Source organism: Prinia subflava, chromosome 2 (genome assembly GCF_021018805.1).
Source record: "Prinia subflava isolate CZ2003 ecotype Zambia chromosome 2, Cam_Psub_1.2, whole genome shotgun sequence".
In the NCBI taxonomy this organism is placed as follows: domain Eukaryota; kingdom Metazoa; phylum Chordata; class Aves; order Passeriformes; family Cisticolidae; genus Prinia; species Prinia subflava.
The window spans coordinates 81263140-81282166 of NC_086248.1; positions in this window are offsets into that span (position 1 = coordinate 81263140).

The following is a 19027-nucleotide window of genomic DNA, read 5'->3' on the forward strand; positions in this document are numbered from 1 at the left end:
ATGTGAAATTCCATATTAAAAGAATATTATTAAGATTTTTGAGGCAAGTAATTATGAAAGTGAAGCTTGAGACTGCATGCACACTTTCAGTGCAGGTCACACTTTTGCATTTTGATCATGTAGTTTGTTTTTATAACCACTAGTCCCTTGCACTTGTCAGCACTCAGGATATGTCTGTTCTTCAGATGCAGCAGAACTGTGAAATTAGGCAGGCCTAGCGCCTTTGGATGTGGATTCAACTTCTATGTCATCATACGCATTGAGGCAGAGGACTGCTGGAAGAGAAAGGATGATCTCTGCCCAGCTCTTCAGAATTCCTGTGAGATGACACTGAGCAAGGTCCTAAAACCAGTCCTTATCAAAGCTGACTGAGAATGTTTTGTTTCTTATTTCTGGTATTTAGAGGTGCAGAAGTCAGTAGGACCTGTACTGTGGGCACATAAGTACAGTGGAAACTTCATTGGCAGGGGTCACAACTAAAAAATAAAATTGCTACCATTATTTCAGCTGAAAAATGGAAACTATATTGTAAAGATAATTAAAACATATGAAACACTAAGATACTACTGTATTAAATATGACACAAAAAATCTTGAGGATATTAATAGAGCTATCCTGAGAATAGCTTTTGAATAAAGTGAAGCACGTAAGAGCTGTGATCACACATTGAAAATAGGTCAAAACAGCAAACTTAGCACTGTATTTTTGTGAGCATTTTTCAGTTCAATTCAGAAAATGAGACAAAGACCCACTCCAAAAAGAAAAAAAAGGCCCAAACCTGACTGTGTAATCGTTGCATTATATATTCACAGGGAGACCAAAGAAAGGTCAGGTATATTGTCATCTCTGACTTTCTGAGTGTTTGACTTGGCAGCTTCAGCTCTTTATGAGTCACATATGTACTGGGAGAAAAGTGCTATAAATTCGTGGTCAGATCTTTTTTTTATATTATTCTTACTTCTCAATGTCATAAAATAACTTAGTGCAGCTCAGTTTCACCTTCCATTTAAAAGAAAAGCAGTGTTTCAGATGTGGTTTTGTACTTAGTGCAGAATGTAAATTTGACATAAAAGAACATTAGTTCTTTTCAGGAAAAGTTTCCTGCTAGCAGCTTTCAGAAATAACTGGGTTTTCTCATCAGAAGCTGAATAAAAATGAGATACATTTGCAAATACCATTGACCTTCCATGAAGATACCAGCACTGTTTCTTCAATTTTTAAAACAATATTTACCAGCCAGTCAGTCATGAATGGGAGCAGAAGAGAACAAGGAAAAATCTTCCCTTAGTGAGAAGACAAGCCAAAAAGAGACCACCTCCATGGAAAGTGCTGTTTTCCTCATACCACCGATGTTTCTTGCTCTGTGTTAAAAGACAATGTTTCTTTCTTCATTCTTGACCATTGTCCTTGTCACTGTCAAGGGAGCAAGGAGAAAATAAGGCAAAGAAAAAAAGAGAGATCTGTTGAGAGGAAGGTGATAACTTTTAACAGCTTTAAAGGTTGAGGTTAAAAAAAGGAATATTCTTACAGAACTATTTAGGGTCTACTCAAAATGCTGACTGTGCAGGGACTCTGCATTTTAATTATCACCTTGCAATTTTTTTCCCCTTCTAAGGAAGTGGTTTCCACACAAAAATAAAAAGGCAGGATCAGGCAGCCCTACAGCCTTCTGCACAGCTGTTCATCTCTTTGGTGAGAAGTGGTGACAGCAAGCAGTTGCCTTGGCATGGTTTTCCCTGACCAAGAGGAAGTGTAGTACTGTTCCAGATATGCTGCACACTAGGTGAACAGGGGGCTTCCAGCTTTCCCAAAGGAAGGACAAAACTCCAGAGCAGTCAGGCTTGTTTACTTCAGGCAAAAGAACTGGAGATACCAGAGTCTGGGTGAAAAAGAGGGTGAGAGAGATTAGAAAGGAATTTTCTATATTGTCTAATGGACATTTGATGAAGTCTGTTGATTTTCAGTGATGTCTTCTGTTCCTTTTCTCATTTATATTTTCAACACCCTAGTTTGGGGATGAGGAATAATAGCACTGGGGTGTTTTCCACATCTTTAAGGAAGACATTTACAGGAGTGTATCAGAAAGATGAAGAAGGATGTTTTCTTATCCAGAGGTTTTATCTCTGACTGAGTATACTTTTGTGCAAGCAACAAATACGTATTATTATGTTGTATTAGAAATAGCGGTGGCTCATAAAGTTGGGTTTTTTTTTGGCTTAAAAAATATCCAGTCAGACTTTGAAGAAATGCTCCTCTGTTGTGATTCTAGGATGGTACAGTTTCTTCTAGGAGAGTTGAAATAAGGAGAAGGAATATTCATTTAATTCACACTTCTCTGTGTTCAGTAAGTAGAAGAAATTATGTGGCAGGGGTTGGTGGCCTTGATGAACCTCTGTACAGGTTGTTTGACTCTTCAAAGTAAGAAAATATCAAAGCTTACTGGTGCCAAATTCTTCCCTACTAGAAAGCTAAATTAAGAAAATAAATGAAACAAGGTCACAGTCAGGCTAGGCTTGATCCAATAAGAAACTAAGTCTCATAGATAATGGCTGCCAGTGTCTGTGTGAAAAGCCAAAATACTGTACAAAACCAGATTACAGTTGACAGCAGGTGGATGCTGGTGAAGCGAGCAGGTCTGTGCTTGTTTGCTGTGATTTCATCACCCTGGTAGCGCTGGGGCTGTGTTCCTGTGCAGCCATTTCTACAGCACACTCCATCCGCTCACCAGCTCTGCTCCCTCACTCTGCCTGCTCCGGGTACCAGGCTTATTTCTGGTGGCTGTTTAAGCTGATGAAGCATATAGCCTTGGATCAACACAGCCTTTCAGGTTTCTCACTCAGTATTGCCTGTTCTTCTTGCCTAGGAAAGCCTGCACACACCAGTAGTGAGAGGCAGTACAGATTGCCTCCTCAATAACTCGCACAGTGTGTTTTGTTATAGGAAAAAATAAATACATTGGGCAGACAAGAAAATTGCTTGCAGCAATGAGTGGGAGTTTACAAACTAACTAAAGGGCTTTGATTCCTGTGTCCTCTAGTCGGACTAAATACCAGGAGATACTATCACAGCATAGTGTAAGTGAAAACACTGAAGGTAACCCATTTGTTTGTTTATTACTGTTTTGTTTGAATTTATTGATACGCATGTTCTGCTCTGGGTGCCTGTAGAGTTACATAAATATGGTTTTGACCAGGTAGGGTTTGGTTTGGTTTGGTTTTTTTTTTTTTTTTTGAGCCACAAATTATAATGTTTATCATGCTGATGAAGCAATGGTTGGGGGACAAATATGACATTAAAAATAGACTTGGATTTCCCAATCATCTGAAATGTTGGCTTGCAAACCCATGCAGCAATGTTGATTTGTGGGTAGTTAATTTTCTTGGCCATTGTTTTTTTACTGTGTGATGCTGTGAGGTTATTTCTAGGCAAAATAAAATATACAGTTATACATAGTAAGAGAATTGTATAGTAGAAAATGTTCTTGGCATGCACACACTACTCAGAATGAGTACATAACGTGCACTTGAATGGACGAGCTGTTTTTTGTTTGTTTTTCCACTGGCAAAACAAGAAATAAAGCACAATCCATTTTGAAATTAATTTTTCCTTTTTTTTGGTTGGGTTTTTTGTTTGCATTTGTTTGGGGTTTTTTAAGATACAAAATTTTATTTTCCTTTACACCCAGTTCCAAGATTCTGGACCAAACACTTACTTAAGTTGTTGTTGTATTTTCATCATTTCACTGACCTTACTTACTCACTTTTCAAATTAGTTCAAAAATCTTAAGAGATTCAGATACTTGAGAAAACAAGAAATGTATTTCCTTATTGAGTATTGAGTTAAGCGTTTTATCCTGATGTAAATATAGAGCTGAAATTCAGCAGGGGACAGAGGCCAGCAGAAAGCTGGGCACAAACACTATTTTGCAATGTTTGCACGGGGGAATAGCTCAGCTCTGTCTTCATTGCCTCAGATTTGCAGTACCTGGAGCTGAGACACTGTGGTTAGACAGAGCAGAGAGCATAAGCTGGGCTTGGACTTGGGTTGGACTCAAAGCCTGAGGGCTGGATTCAAGGCTAATAGAAAGAGAAAAGAGGCTTTCTTTTATTTCATTGGTCTTTGGACCAGCCTGAGATTATCTTGCCCTACCTCGTTTGCTCAACAGAGACTGTGGATGCTGTTCTGATACACAAACTAAAGTTTCTCAATCAGAAGAGCTATAACTTAACCCCCAGGTTGTTTCTCCTCAAGCAATCAGATTATTTGTTCTTTTAGAGGGCGACAGCAATTTCATTCACAGCAAGTAAAAGAAAATTGAAGCATTCCTGGTACAATAAAACCTAATTTGTGGGGATTTATAAACATTCTTGAGCTAAAGAGAAGTTGTGGCATGTCATCTTGTACTGTGAGATCATTTCCCATTTTTCTAGGAATATATTCTCTTATTATGTCTTGAAATGGAAATGCTGGGAAATGGATACAAGGATATGGTCTAGGATTTCTATGTAAAAAAACACCCTTCTTGGAAGAGCTGAATTATTTTTAAAAAATCCAGCACAATTAAAGAATTCAAATGACAAGCAACGTGCATATTTAATACCATACATTTTCTTTATGTTTTATCCTCACATACATAAAATGGACAGCCTCTTTTTCTTTCCATCTAGAGAATTTTTTTTTTAAATTCAATTTGCCTAACTACCACTAAGTGTCTTTGGTGCATATGGGGATGGAGTCAGACAAGGGTCAGAATGCAATCTCTTGAATTCATGCCCTAGACTGGAAAAAAATGGTCAGTGAGTTGCAGAAAACAGATTGGCTTCACTCTTTTGATGCAACAGAGATGTCTGTGCTGCTCAGGCTGTCAAATGTTCCTAGAAAGAGCCGTTAGGCAAACTGTTAGGTAAAGGAGGAGGTTCAAAGAAAAGAAGCAGCAAGTTGAAGAAGCTCAGCAATCCTGAGTGGACACCTAAAAAAAGTCATTGCGTTCACATGTATTCTTTCTGCAAATCAAGATGTGGAAAATCATCAGTTTTCTAGCCAGACTGTGCTAGTAATTTTGTAATTCCAGGGTTCTTTTCCTTTTATTTCCCATCCATCCCCAGCAGCGCTTCAAAATTAGCTGTAATTTTCATGGTTCAGTTATTAGGGTATGAAATGCATAAGGTTTGGTGGGTAGCAACAATGAACCCTAAAATTAAGCGTTTAGTACTGAAATGTCTATATTACCCCTGGATAAATATGCCTCTATTTTTGTTGGATGGGTTCAAGAGCTAAAGAGGCTGGGAAAACCTGAAATCAACTAAAACTAAGTAAGTGAGGGGAATGGAAAGCAATTATTTGCCTCAAGTGGTGGCTGGGGAGTGGGGAGAGCAATAAGGTGAAACCAAGCAAGACACTTGAGAGATACAGTAATAGATGTGGGGTACAGAGTTAATATCAGAGGGTTAAGAGACAGAACTGCTTATTTGCTCTCCCTTTATATTCTGTTTTGTGTCTTTCTTCTGTATTCGTATTTTCTTGACATACTTTACTTTTCCTTTTTTTCACTCTTTCTCCTTTTTCCTTTTCTCCTCCTTTTCACCCTTTTTATCTTTCTGCACCAATCAAACTTGACCCACTCTAAGCATTCTGTTTCTATACATCTTACAGCAGCCCTTAGACCCAGACAAAACCTAGACATTGCTCTATCCATTACAGCAGAGGGCTTTGACTTGTGCTGAAGGCCACAGCTGTTCAAAGAAGTACTTGTTTTAAATTTAAGGTGTGCACAGAGGTCCCACACAGAGCCCTATGGAGTTTACTGGCAGACAAGGATGTAAATAAGAGGTTGGTTCCTGTAGGTGCAATAGTGAGTTCCTGCCTACATGCCTCCAGCAGTCCTCATTCTGGAAACACCATTGTGCTGAGCACTGGCCTGGTGGTTTTGTCTGTGTTATTGTGGTATTCTGATGAAGAACAGTTGTATGAGATAATGTCATATGCAAGATATGCAGTAATTTGTAATTCTGTTTGCCACAAACATTGTTTCCTAGTCTTTTTCTATTTTAAACTTGCAGTTTCCTTAGTGAGAAATTCAGCTTCCCTCCAATGTGATATTCCTGCTTGAGAGGAACTTCCCTTCACCCACATTTTGTTCTTTACCTGGTATCACTTTTTTCTTTCTTTAATCTTCTTCAGGGTCTACCCTGAAATAGAAAGAACTCCTGCTCTGTACTCTTCTTGCTTCCCATACTCTTCCCATACTCTTTTTCTTCCCATACTCATTACTTCTGATCTTACTGTATTTCCTTGTTCTGGCTATGCAGTGTTGTTCTACCCTGATGAATTAAATTTACTCCTAATTTTCCACATGTTCAGCATCACCAGCTGATAGAATTTCCTGGGGCTGTATCCTTTGAGGGTGTACTTCATTTTCCCACAATACAAGGCAGGGTTCTGTGGCCTTTCCTTCCACATAAGCAAAAAGGCTGAATCCTGCTGAACAAATAAATTTGGTTGCACAGAGACTGCAACAGAAAAATTTCCATATACTACTAGAAATGACCCACCAAAGCTGGTGGAAAATGTGGAGATTGTAGCAGAAATGTTAAAATGAGCATCTTAAGAGAGTAAATGGGTAAGTCTGGTTGCAGAGATACCAGACTGAGTATACAGCTGGAGAAGGGTGATGAAAATGACAGCTGGATTAGCAGGTCATCAGGATCCTATCACACGTGTGTGTAGCCTTTCAAGTCACCCAGAGTGGGAGACAAAGTAGAGTGAGTAAATCCTGATGACTCACAGACGTGAAACGGGATGGAGGCATTAATCACTGTCATCCCCTGAAGCGTGCAAAGAGGCACATCTAAAACCAGCACCAGCCTGCCAGCCGAGGAAGGAGAGGAGACATGAGGAGCAGTTGATAGCTGACAGGTCCTCTGTGTGTCACTGCAGAGAAGCCAGGGCAGGAGACCAGGATATGAGCACCTGGATGGATGCATGGATGCTGGGCAGACCACTCATGTGCAGCAAGCCTTGGCATTCAGGAATGGGGGTGGGAGTATGAGTGTGTCTGAAATCAGCTTTGGTTTAAAATTCTCTTCTCCTACAAGTTGTTTCATGACTTGCTGTATTGTTGCTACAGCAGCTCAGGGTTATTTCCTGCAAGTGGGGCAGCTCTGCTGTCTTAGGAGTGGCTGGGAGTTGAGCTTCCCCTGGGACAGAGGAAAAAGGAGGACAAGAGCAGGTAGTCCTCTAGAAGGCACATGAGGCAGAGACAGCATGAATCACCACATCATAGACATGAGGGATGGAAATAGTATTTGTTGAACCACCAGCTTCACCTTTCATAGAGGAACTGCAGCCTGGGCCTAAGCCATGACATCCAAGACTCTGACGTTACCCACTCTGTGCTTTCCAGCTCCCAAAAGTAGAAAAATGCTCTCTCAATGCATTTACTACAAATACTACAAACTCCGTCTAGGGCGTGCTGCCACACTTTTATAATTTTCTTGATAAAGCAGAAAGGAGAGATTGCTGTTCTTCATAAAGGGAGAAACTTGCTTCTCACTGACCGATGTGTCTAACGCTGGAACACAAAGTACTTGGCACAAAATTGGAAATGCATGAAAACATTACTATTGCATTCCTCCTTCTCATTTGAGCTATCATCCATATCCTCCTGCTCCTAAGTGTCAGATTCCGGCTGATTAGCCTTGTTTTCTACCTATACATAGCATTTGATGATGTCTATGAGATTTAGAAGCAGATTGCTTCTAAACACAATAACATACTCCTGATAGGAGTTGGTGAGCTACATAGCCTGGTTTTCAGATTCTTGACACCAAGGCATCAAGGTTGCTTCTTTCCTACAGGATTTAAAGGTGAAGAGAGATTAGACTTGCTCTTCCAAAAGTGTCAGCATAATGGGCAAGGAACTCTTAATAGGACTACATGTCTAATAGCTCATAAAACAGTGAGCGGTTCCATTTTAAGTCAAGGATATAGAGAATTGTTTATGTCCTTCTCTGAAACCACAGACTGGAACCCCTCTTTTGAGGCAGATGCTCTGACATGGGAAGATAGGTAATTTAGCTGGAGCTGCAGTTCTGGAGTGGAATATTACTTTAACTGTAGGTGGTTTGTAGGAATACTTGTATTTTATGTGCAAGACCACGACAATACTGAATTGCAATTTTTTTCTTGAAGAGCATGTGTCATTGGCATTTCACAAATCTGTAAACTTACACTAAAAGGGTCTCGTACAAAATGCCTGTTAAAAATTAACTCATTTTTATGGCAGCTTTAGAGGTTAGTTAAAATCCCATTAAGAGACATTAGAGTGGGACAAAAATGTCATGACATGTCCAAGGTCACTTGATTGTTGAAACAGAATAGCAAGTAACAACAGTGAATGAGATGCTCTGGTTGTCTTCTGTATTCATCTCAGGCTCCCTTCTCTGCCACTCTCCCACAGCAATTGTACGAGAGTTCAAATCTGCAAACACTTTTACCTAATTAGCAGCCTCTCACTCAATGGCCTCTTTCAGCTGTCTCAATTAATGTCGGCTTTTACCAGGTCCCTTTCCCATTTGGATTCAATAGCATATTTATGTAAGTGAGAGCTGCTGATGGGGGACTAGCAGGACTTGTGTGGGCTGAGCAGGGTTCATGTGCCTTTGTAATGGAATTTTTAAAGTATTTTCTTCTCAGACGGGTCTTCTCTTTCTTTTCTTTTAAGTTGGTCGTCTCAGTTAATAATTCTGCTTCATTTAAAGTTAATGCCAAATTAGTGCTATTTTATAGACTGTTTGCTTTGTAAATGGAGAACTGGTAAATCAGTGTGCTAATTTCTGTTGTCACCCCAGTGTTTAATTTTGTTTTTGTCAGATGATTATCTGTTATGTACACAACACTGCAGTTTCATACTTGTCACTTGACTCTCTCAGTTAAAAGACCTTTGCTGCACTCCTGTCTCGAGGCTTCTTCTACAGACCTCTGACTGCAGCAAGCTTACAATTGTTTTAGAAGCCTAAAAGATGTGAAGTTGCGAAAGGGGAAGAACGATTTAAATATAACTGTGCATTGAGTATGGTTACTGAGTCATTGTTTCGGTTTTAGGCCGTACATATTTCTGGCTAGTATAAAATGCACTAAGAACCAAATTTTAAAACCATCTGCACCTCCTGTTTCTGTCTAAGACATTATTTATGTTTTTGGCTTTGTACCCTGAGCTAAATACAGAATGTGTAAAGACTCTTAATTAACCCTTTGAGACATGAGTTTCCCATCAATGTATGCAACAGGAACATGTTTTTAATTAGGTAGTAAAACTCACAGGATTTATACACGTTCAAAAATTGCTCCATTATGAAACCAAGGGAGTACATGTTAAATTAATTAAGAGGGGGAAAAAAAATCGACTCTCTGTTTGAGTAAAGCTAGATTTGTCTTACATTCCCACCAAAGCCATGAAAATGCATATTTCCATTAACCCAATATATTTTAATGAATATGATCATGGTTAGATACAATTTTTCTCACCTGAAGGGGCAACCTGTTAGTATTTATTTTCTCTTTTCTCTATCATTTTTATAAGATCTGTTCATGCCTTGCGTATTTCCCAGAATGCCCAGTCCTCTCCCATTATGGTGGATGTGGTAGTCAATTAAAGAAGGAGTTCTGCATAAAGTTGAGCTCAGTCAAGCCCAGAAAAAATATTTGAGCACATAGCTAACATAAAGTGTATGAAATCAAGTTCATTAGTTGCATAGCTGAAGCTATATACATCAGTGACTTGTAGCCCAAAGAAACACTCTGCCTATTTAATGACAAAATGGGGCAACGCTCTTGTGATGTGCCATTGCTCGCCATAACCCAAAACCAACTGAACACTTCGTGGGGAGATAATCTTACCTGTAGTACTATTTCAATCCTAGGTTAAACTTTATAGAGAGACTGTAATAAAACATGCTTTAAATATAAGGCACTGTCCTGGTGTTCTTATACTGCTGTATTTGCTACTCAGACATTTCAATTTTAAATCAGAAATTCCAGAAATGCCTAATTCAAGCAAAAGTCTTAAAGGTCTGAAAAATATGTTTTAAATAAAAGTTTGTTTTAGTTGCACGAGAGAGGGAAAGCAGTTCATGCTGGGAAGCCTGTTTGTTTTTCTTTGTGCATGTTAAAATTAAATGTAATATGTTTATATTTTTTTCCTTTCTTTTTTTCTTTTAAAGGATTTTAACAAAACTCTTCACGCTCATATATAGTGTCTTAGAGTGCCAAGTTTCAAGCTAAGTGATTTTTTTTTTGGACAAGTGATAAAACAGTATAAATACTAGTTCAAGGTAAATGTCTCCAGACAAAAGGGGTTCAGCTGTGTAACTGTTGGTCAAGAAGCTCCATGGCCTTCCTGTTTGGTACAGTGCCATGGACGATTTTTATACTTCCCTGCAGAAAACCTCCTTTCCTCTTGCCATATCCTCTGTAATGATCCTGAGCAGAAGCAGTGCCTGATCCTGCTCTCTTCATAGGAAAACAGAGACTTTGCTTAGAGAAGGTTTGCAGGCCATAGCATGTAAAAATTAAAATTAAAATACATTAAATTCAGTGAATTGGCTTGACCATTATCTTGTTTCTAATGCTGGTATTTGCATCTATGCTGAGTATAAGCTGATGACATCCATATGTTTGTTTGACCTGGTATTTCAGTCAAGAGGAACCCCAGGTTCAAAATCAATGGCTAACCAGGATCCTAGGCTAGGCCAGGAATATCTCTGGAGGATTACTGCTCCATGAGATTTAAAGTACAGTTTCAGATACACTTAGTTAAGTGGGGATGAAGTAGCATGGATTTCAAAGGTGCCTCCTGGTCTTCTGCCACAAAGTTTGCAACAGAGCCACACAAACAGTCACTGACAGCAAAGACACAGTGCTGGGGCTGCAGATCCCAGGACAGGGCACACCGTGGTCACCTCTCAGCTGAGGAGCTGCTGTAAACTAACTGTAGGTGGAACAACAGCTTTAGAGGGCAAAATTGCCACACCACTCCTTGAACACAGAAGTGCAACTGGGACAAATTAAAATCTTAAATCACAATTTAGACTATGTGCAGTAAGCACCTTTTTTATGCCTTTGTATAAAAAAAAACCCTATTGTTTACTTTTTATATTAAATAAAATCCCCCCATTTTTGATAGCAAGTGTGTATAGGTCAATTCATGCCCACTTGAGACCTTCAGATCCCCCAGTCTGTTGTTTTTCTATGCATGATCTGAGATATTTAAATGTACAGAAATGGCAAAGCACTGAAAGACCTGTACCTCTGCACTGGGGTTATGAATATATAAGTGAGGAGGAAAACACTTGGAAACTGGGAGAATGCCTGTCATAACAAGATAATTGCCTGTTTTGATAGCTCCATCAACCTTCCACTGTACTTTAGGGTGCTCTGATGGGAGAGTAGATCTGGTGACTCACTGGTGTTTACCCTTTTGGCCATTCTTTGGCCTGATAGTCAGTCTTGGGTCACCTTAGCTCCATCTCATTTTTCTCTGATCTGTTGAAGAACTGGTTGGGTGTGCTAACACAGAACAGGATTTGGTGGGAGTGGGTAATTTTTTTTTGTTGATCATTTTTCATTTTGTTTTGTTTGGGTTTGCTTGATTGGGTTTTTTCCTTGGTTTGTGTTCTGCTAATTTAATGTTTTGTGTCCTTTCTCAGAGGACAGGATGAATCTACAGTTCTTAGGGTTCCTAAGTAATGTGCTAACAGAAGTAAAAATTTTAATAGGTCTTAATACACCTTAAAATCAGTGTTTCTCTGATGTTTTGTACTTCAGCATCTTCTGTGTTACAGATATCTCAGTTCTGGGTTTAAATATCAAAACTTCTAGATTATGTGATTGTTTAGGAAGAACATGACTTTTAGTAGTGTAGTAATTAAGCTTTGGAAGCACCTGAGTTTCTTCCTCCTCTGCCAATGCCTTCTACCTTGCATAGTCACTTACACTTGCTCAGAGTGAGGGCAAAGTGGCTGCAGAATCCTACCTCATCAACTGGTAAGAGTTTATAAATGTGTGAGTGACTATTCAATCGGCAAAGCTGGGTGAAAATCAGGCTCCTTATCGTGGTTGACTGAGGAGAAATCATTACAGTTTTTGGAAGATGTCCTGCAGGCTGTTGTTCCTTCAAGTGATTCTTCTCTTCCTCATGTTTCTAGTAAGGCAGCAGTGATGCTGAAGTTGATGGAGAAGATGATGAGGTAGGATGTATCCCATAGACTTGTATGATGGTTTATGTATTGTTAAAATAGCCAGGAATTGGTTTAAAGTCTACAGTAAAGTGAAGGGCATTATAAATCAGGATCCTTCACACTGTAGCTATGAGCTACACTTTTTTATTAGTTATGAGTCTAAAGTGGTATAATGGGAGAAGGAGCACAGTACAACTATATGCTAAAACATTGTTGGTTCTCCCATCCCTTTGCTTCTCTGGTGCAGGAAAATTCGAGGCAACTGCACAACTCACATCTCACTGTTTGTGACTTTCAGATCTGGTAGTGAATAAGTAAAGGAAATACTGCCTTTTTTTCCTACGTTTATTGCTCTTTGTTGAGAAAACAGGTATCAACATAATCAATGCATGATTTGATTTTTTTGCTGTGTCTTTTTGGGGCATGACTAGGTCAGAATATTTTGGTTCATTTTAGAGCATAAGGTGGACTACAATGGTAGTTTGGACTACCAGTGGCAGTGTAGCAGTGGACTGCTATGGTTGGTTTGTGTCAATGGGAAATATAGTGTCCTGACTTAACCTGCTGGTTCTTCTGTCTTCCCAAATCACCTCTGGTTTGCATTTCATGTGTATTATGTTCAGAGGCATTTACTACTAATGTAAACTGTTCCTAGTGTCAATTGTTTTATTCTTCCAATTTCATAGGATCAAAGTATTCTATTACAATTCAAATGATATTTGTGAAAATACAAGGATAAACTAATCCTATTCTCTGTGACAGTAAAAAATTATCTACAGAAGCTAGGTAGAAAAAAATATCTTGTATGTAAGTATTGTCTTTGAAAGTTGTTGATTAATCAGAAGTTATATAGCTTAGTAGAGAACAGCCGTCTTGGGTAACTGGGACTAGAGAGGCTGGTTAAACACTGGCTCAGTTTATCAGAAATTCAGTGGAATCCCTGTCCTTGGAAGCCAAGCTATTTAAACTTTTACTGGTACTTACTGACCTGATGTAACTCTTTAGCTGGCTTTGTTTGACTGAGGGCTTGGAGTGACTGAACAGAAATCTGCCCCAGTCTTGGTTTTGCGTTTATGTGTTTTCTGAGAAGTGCTCTAGATCTGCAGCCTGTACATTTAAGTCATAGGCTAATCCTTTTGGCTCAGAGGAAAACAGTTTATAAGCTTTGATACCCAGGAAGTGATGATTTTCCATGACAAGTTAAATGACCTCAGCAGGTGACAGGATACTGACATTTCTGTGCTGAAGTATAGAGCTGATATATTCTGGAGGCCAAGAATTGAATGCAATGAACGTGGAGAGCCGTATGCAAATCTGAAGTTAGACTCCTTCATTCATGTGACTGGTCATTTCCCCAGCCCACAGAATTCTGTGAAAATCATCATCCCACATGTTGCTCTCTCTGCTTGCTAGGACAGTGTCCATCTGTAGGAGAGCTCTTCTTGCTCTGAAAATTCTTTATACCAAAGCATTTTGTGAAAGGTATATGATTATATAACATTTCACTAACTCCATGAAACTTGCACCAGATATGTTTGCAAAACACTTCTTGTGGAGAAAGAACAGCTGATAAGGTTGCATTTCTGGTAGCATCTGAATTAGTAGAGTGTTTGAAGTATTATCTGCAGAGTAAATGAATTGTTGTAAAGACAACATAAATCACTACAGTTTTCATGTGTTTTGTCTCTGTGTCTATACAGCGACAGAATGATAACTCCAAAATAGTTCACTCATCATATTGAACTTGAATTCCAGTGAAGTGCTCACATTTTTTGAGCTACTTGATGTACAGAGGTGTCTAAGAAGCAAGTGTGGGCTACATTTCCTACAGATCTCCAAGACAAACTATGTGTTGTGTACTGTTATTACAGTAATGCATGGAAAATCTGTGCCAGGAAACTCAACAGGTCCTGCTCATAGCCTCGAGCCCTCTTTTGCAGCTGTCCTATACTGTTTTAATTGTTAGCATGTTTCTTGGTGTGATTTTGATCTGTGCCAGCTGGCAGTCTCCTCGGAAGTCCTTGGGCAATCTCCAAGGAACAGCAAAGGTTGGGGCAATATCCCCCAGACACTGAGGCATGGCACACATTTAGAGCAGGGAAGGTTTAGCTATATGGAAGTGAACTGTGTCCTGCCACTTGCTCCTTGTGCCTTTGGGGCTCTTGAGGTTCCTGGAATAGAAGAGACAAAACACTTCAGATTTTGCACTGTACTTAATGCTGGAGGGTTTTGAAGCATAAACTTCCCTCTCCGTTTTCCTCGTCTCCTTTGGGGCGAGTTGTGTACCAGGGATATCTGCCAGCACAGCTCTGTCAGTCTGTGTACACACAGGCAGGATCCTGGTCAGCACAGCAGTCCCGGCTGAACTGTCCCACAGTAGCCCTGTCAAATTGTTCTTTAACGCTACAGCTGCTTTAGTTTTCTCAGACCCTTGAACACCTGTATGAGCTGTGCCCCTGCTGTATGCGAGAGAGCCGTGGTCCTGCACCCTCAGAGCGCTACAGCTCAGGATACAGCCTCAGACAGGGCATGAGCCAAAGATCAAAGTGATACAACTGGCCTACAAGGTCTTTTGCAGGTGAGCTCTGTTACCCCCCATCTGCTCCTGGCAGGTTCTACAAGCAAGCATTCATTACTCCTGGAAGCTCTTGTGTAGGTTTTTGCGTACTTCTTTCTTCCACACAAGCAAGAGCATGTTGTATATTGACTCAGTTACTGGAGTGAAACTCTGTTTCAACTTTTTTCCAATCCAAATGTGTAAACATTACTAACTGAAAATATAGTTTTCAGTCTAAAGGAAAAGCAGCTGTAGTTACACAATTTTTATTTTTTTTTATTTCTTCAATGTCACGCCAGAAGGATCTACAAAGACATTTGGGAGTGTGAGCTGTAAAATTTCCCATTCAATCATTAATAGGAACTATTTTTTTGGTGGCTGGTATGCTGCTGAAAACTGGCTGAACAAATTTATTTTTCAACTCTATGGAACTAAACTCATCTCTGGATTAAGAAGACTGAAATTCCACTGACTGTTATAGGAATGAAGCCCATGTGTAGAAGTATTTTTTCTAACCGTAGGAGAAATGCCCAAACCTTAGCATGAATGCACGGATATCTCATTCAGACTGAAAGTCAGTGTCTCCTCTGTTGAAGCTGATTCATCAAAGCACTCTTCTTTGCCAGAGGCCATAACCATTCTTCCTCATTCCCCGTGGCATAAAGGAGGGAGCAGGATGGTTGGTGCTCGTCCGATTATTGCGCCATTGGACTCTGTGCACCTACTCCATGCAGCCAGACAGCAGCCTGTGGATTTTTGCTCATAAAAGTGGGTGCTCTGACTGGGATTTACAGCTCAAAAATTAATGGCCCTGCTGTAGGAATGCCCAGGGGGTAGAAAGCATGGAAATGTGTATGTGATTTGATGACAAAGGATGTCAAGGATGTATGGTTTCTATAGGTCTGTGGGTATGGAAGAATGTCCAAGATATGATTCATAATTTATTTATCCTTCTCTGCTTCTGAATTCTCATAATTACTAACTGTTAATTATTATATTCTCTCATAGCTGACTTTTATTCCTGACACAGCCTAGACAGATGTCTGAAACTAAGGAATTTTTGCATCCTCACATGAACTGCTTAAGTGCATCATACATTACAGGAGAAGTATTGCATTTATAGTTCATCAGCATTCAACGGGGCTAGGGAAGAACCTGGGTCTCAGGGAAGAGCAGCTTCCATCATTCAGTCTTCAGCTGACAGCAGAAGTAAAAATGCTTCCCTGTCAGTTAGTGCATGTCCTGTCTCAAACAGCAACCTTGCAGAGAAAGAAAGTGATTTTTAGCTGCCATGCTATCCTACCCTCGAGTAATGCCCTGTGTTCTCTAGTCCCTAGAGAGAGACAAATGACATGAAACTAGACTGACTCTTCACAACTGGAAGGTTTTCCTGCATTAGGAAAATATTCTGCCCCTCTGGACAGTTTTTAGGTACCATAATGCATCAAGAGCATGTTCTGTTGAAAATGCAAGGCAGTTTCTATTGCAACAAGGGTAACAGGCTTTGATTTCCTCTCAGGAGACTCTTCTCCGGATGCAGCTGCCCTGTCTTCCTGCCTCAGGCTGGGTCTAAAGAGGTTCAGAAACCTCATGAGGGACTTAAGGAAGGGATCCACCTAGTCTGACTCTGCACTGCCACCCCTCCTAGGTGCTCACAGGATGGCTGGATGGCGAAGATCTAGTTTGGATGTCTGGGGCTAGGTCAGGTGAGACCTAAGCCAGTTATTTCACTGCTAGTATGTAGTAATGAAAAAAGAAAAAAGATGGCTGGAAGTGCTTGTCTGTAGGATTTTTTTTTTTTTTTTTTTTTTTTTTTTTTTTTTTTTTTTTTTTTTTTTTGTCAGGAAAAGGAGGAAGCACAGTTATAAAAGCAAAGTATTCTGAGACACCAAGGAGACTGTGCTAGCCCATGTCATGACCTACGCATCTCATAGTTTTATTTCCCCATATTCTGGAGTATTTGGATCTAAATTTTCTCTCTTTTGTCTTTAGTATCTTGAATTTGCAGAATGATGGCAGAGAGAGTTGGCTCTGAATGTGCAGTCTGGCTAGGCTGCTGTAAGAAGGAGTGGCATAAAATTCAGTAACAAAAAGATTGCACTAGAGTTTCTTGTGAGTTTGTTTCAGAGGAAGTATCATCATGGACAAAGACCTTTTGGGTGAGATTTCCCATTTGTTAAGGCTATCTGCCCTTTACCTGTCTTTTCTCCCCTGGATAGCAGCACTGTTGCAATATCTTTGGGAGTACTGATGATGGGATAGGTTGGAAAACTATTTCTGTTAATTGTTGGAATTCGTTCTTATGGCAACAAAGTGAAAAGCTAGGGGTAATTTTACTTTTAGGATGAAGTTCCCTCCTCTGAGTATGGATGAAGAATGGTGCAAAACCAAAGAAAATATTAAGTTTCTGCATTTGCAGTGCAACAGATGAATATTTATACAGGCCATAGAATCAAATTGTCGATCGTTATATTCACTAGATGTGTATCAAATATATAAGCTGCACGTTCATAAATGGGTTTTTTATATCTGCAATGTGATAAAACACAATAAATGTAATTATGAAGTATGCTTCTTGAATTTATGAAAGTAAGCAGAACCTAGAGAGACCTCAAAAGACACGTACAGATGAAAATGCAGATGAACTTGGACCTTACTGGACCTCCTCTTTTATCACACTGCTTTTCTTTGACATAAGCCAAAAATAATATAACATTTTCCATGAGTCTGAAAGCAGAAATTTTAACTGGAGTTATGATTCATTCATAACCGTAGTTAGATGGCAGGAAGGGCTGTCTGAGTGCCACATGTTGAGTTGGTTTCCTACATTCACATGTGTATGTTCATGTGTTCCCCACACAAAGGTGCATTTATAGGTGCATGTGGGGAGTGCTTGCCCATGCACCTGTAACAACAGATGCATTACTTGCTTTGGCAGTGGACAGAGACAGGATAGTGGAATGATGCTCTAGGCCTGCTTTTACTGTAAGTTTCTGCTTATTAGAGTAGATCTAGTAGAACTTACCTACGCTATAAAAGCACACGTATTGGTATCCGGAAGAACCAATTGCTTCCTTTTACTTGATTTTTAGTTACTGACCCTAACAGCACCCCCACTCACGAGGTCCTGAGGGATGAGTGCTCTGCAGGATTGCTGCTAATAGCAGCACTTGTATGGAGCCAGCAAACACAGAGGTTATAAGGCTGGTGTAAGTCAGAAAAAATGATCTGGAGTGCCACTGTTGTTTCCCAGACCAAGATCCCCATCTGCACTCTGCACAGACTGCTAGAAGTGGCCACAGGAAGTAAATGCAGCTTGGGTTGGAAGAGTAGCAAATATGGACAGACTTATTTTTAAATGTGAGGTTATTTAATGATTTTATTTATAGGTGAAAACTTATTTCATTTAGTCGTGTGCAAAATGGTTGAGATGTTTGAGACTTGAGAGAAGGGAAACCAAGCTTGAAGACTGAAGAGTGATAACTAGAAGTTACTTTCTGTGCTCACTAGAGTCGCTTGCTCTTCACAGCTGGCCTGCAGTTCCCAAACATACTATGTCCATGGGATTTCCATTGTCAGATACTTATAGTTCAGCTAAAGGGAAGACTCTGGAGGTCACTGGAGGTGAAATCTAGCATGGAGCCAGCTCATGGAGGTAACAGAAAGAGACATTCAATCTATACCTTTCCATGAATCGTTATAGCATCTCAGTCATGAGCAAATTACTGCTGAGCTGACCCCAAATAAATTGTTGCTTCTCTATAGCTGAAATATCTTGACTTAGATTCACCTAAAACTGCATGTGTTGTTAAAATTTTCCAGGTGGACAGTTAAAGATATAATATTTCCTGTAAGTAATAGAGTTTAAATAGAAAACTGCCTCTCAAGTACTGTTACTTCCCACCTATTCTACGTAATTTTTCCTGCATGGCATATTTCAAATTGTTGAATATAATTTTAACTAGAAAAAAGGATACGTAAAAATGCAAAGAAACTACCAATAGTGGTTAAAGAGATTTTTTTTTCTTTTTTTTTTAGTTGGCCATACTGTTCTAACCTATTATATATTTTCACTGCTGCTGTTCCCACAAGGTATCAGCTGTTTGCTTAGTTGTATTTTTAACATGATAGACATACTAATAAAGGCACAAATTCTAATATGTGTGCTTACAAGGATTACTTTTTCTCCAGCTATCACTGCTATGCAGGCCTGTAGGCCAAGCCACATGCCATT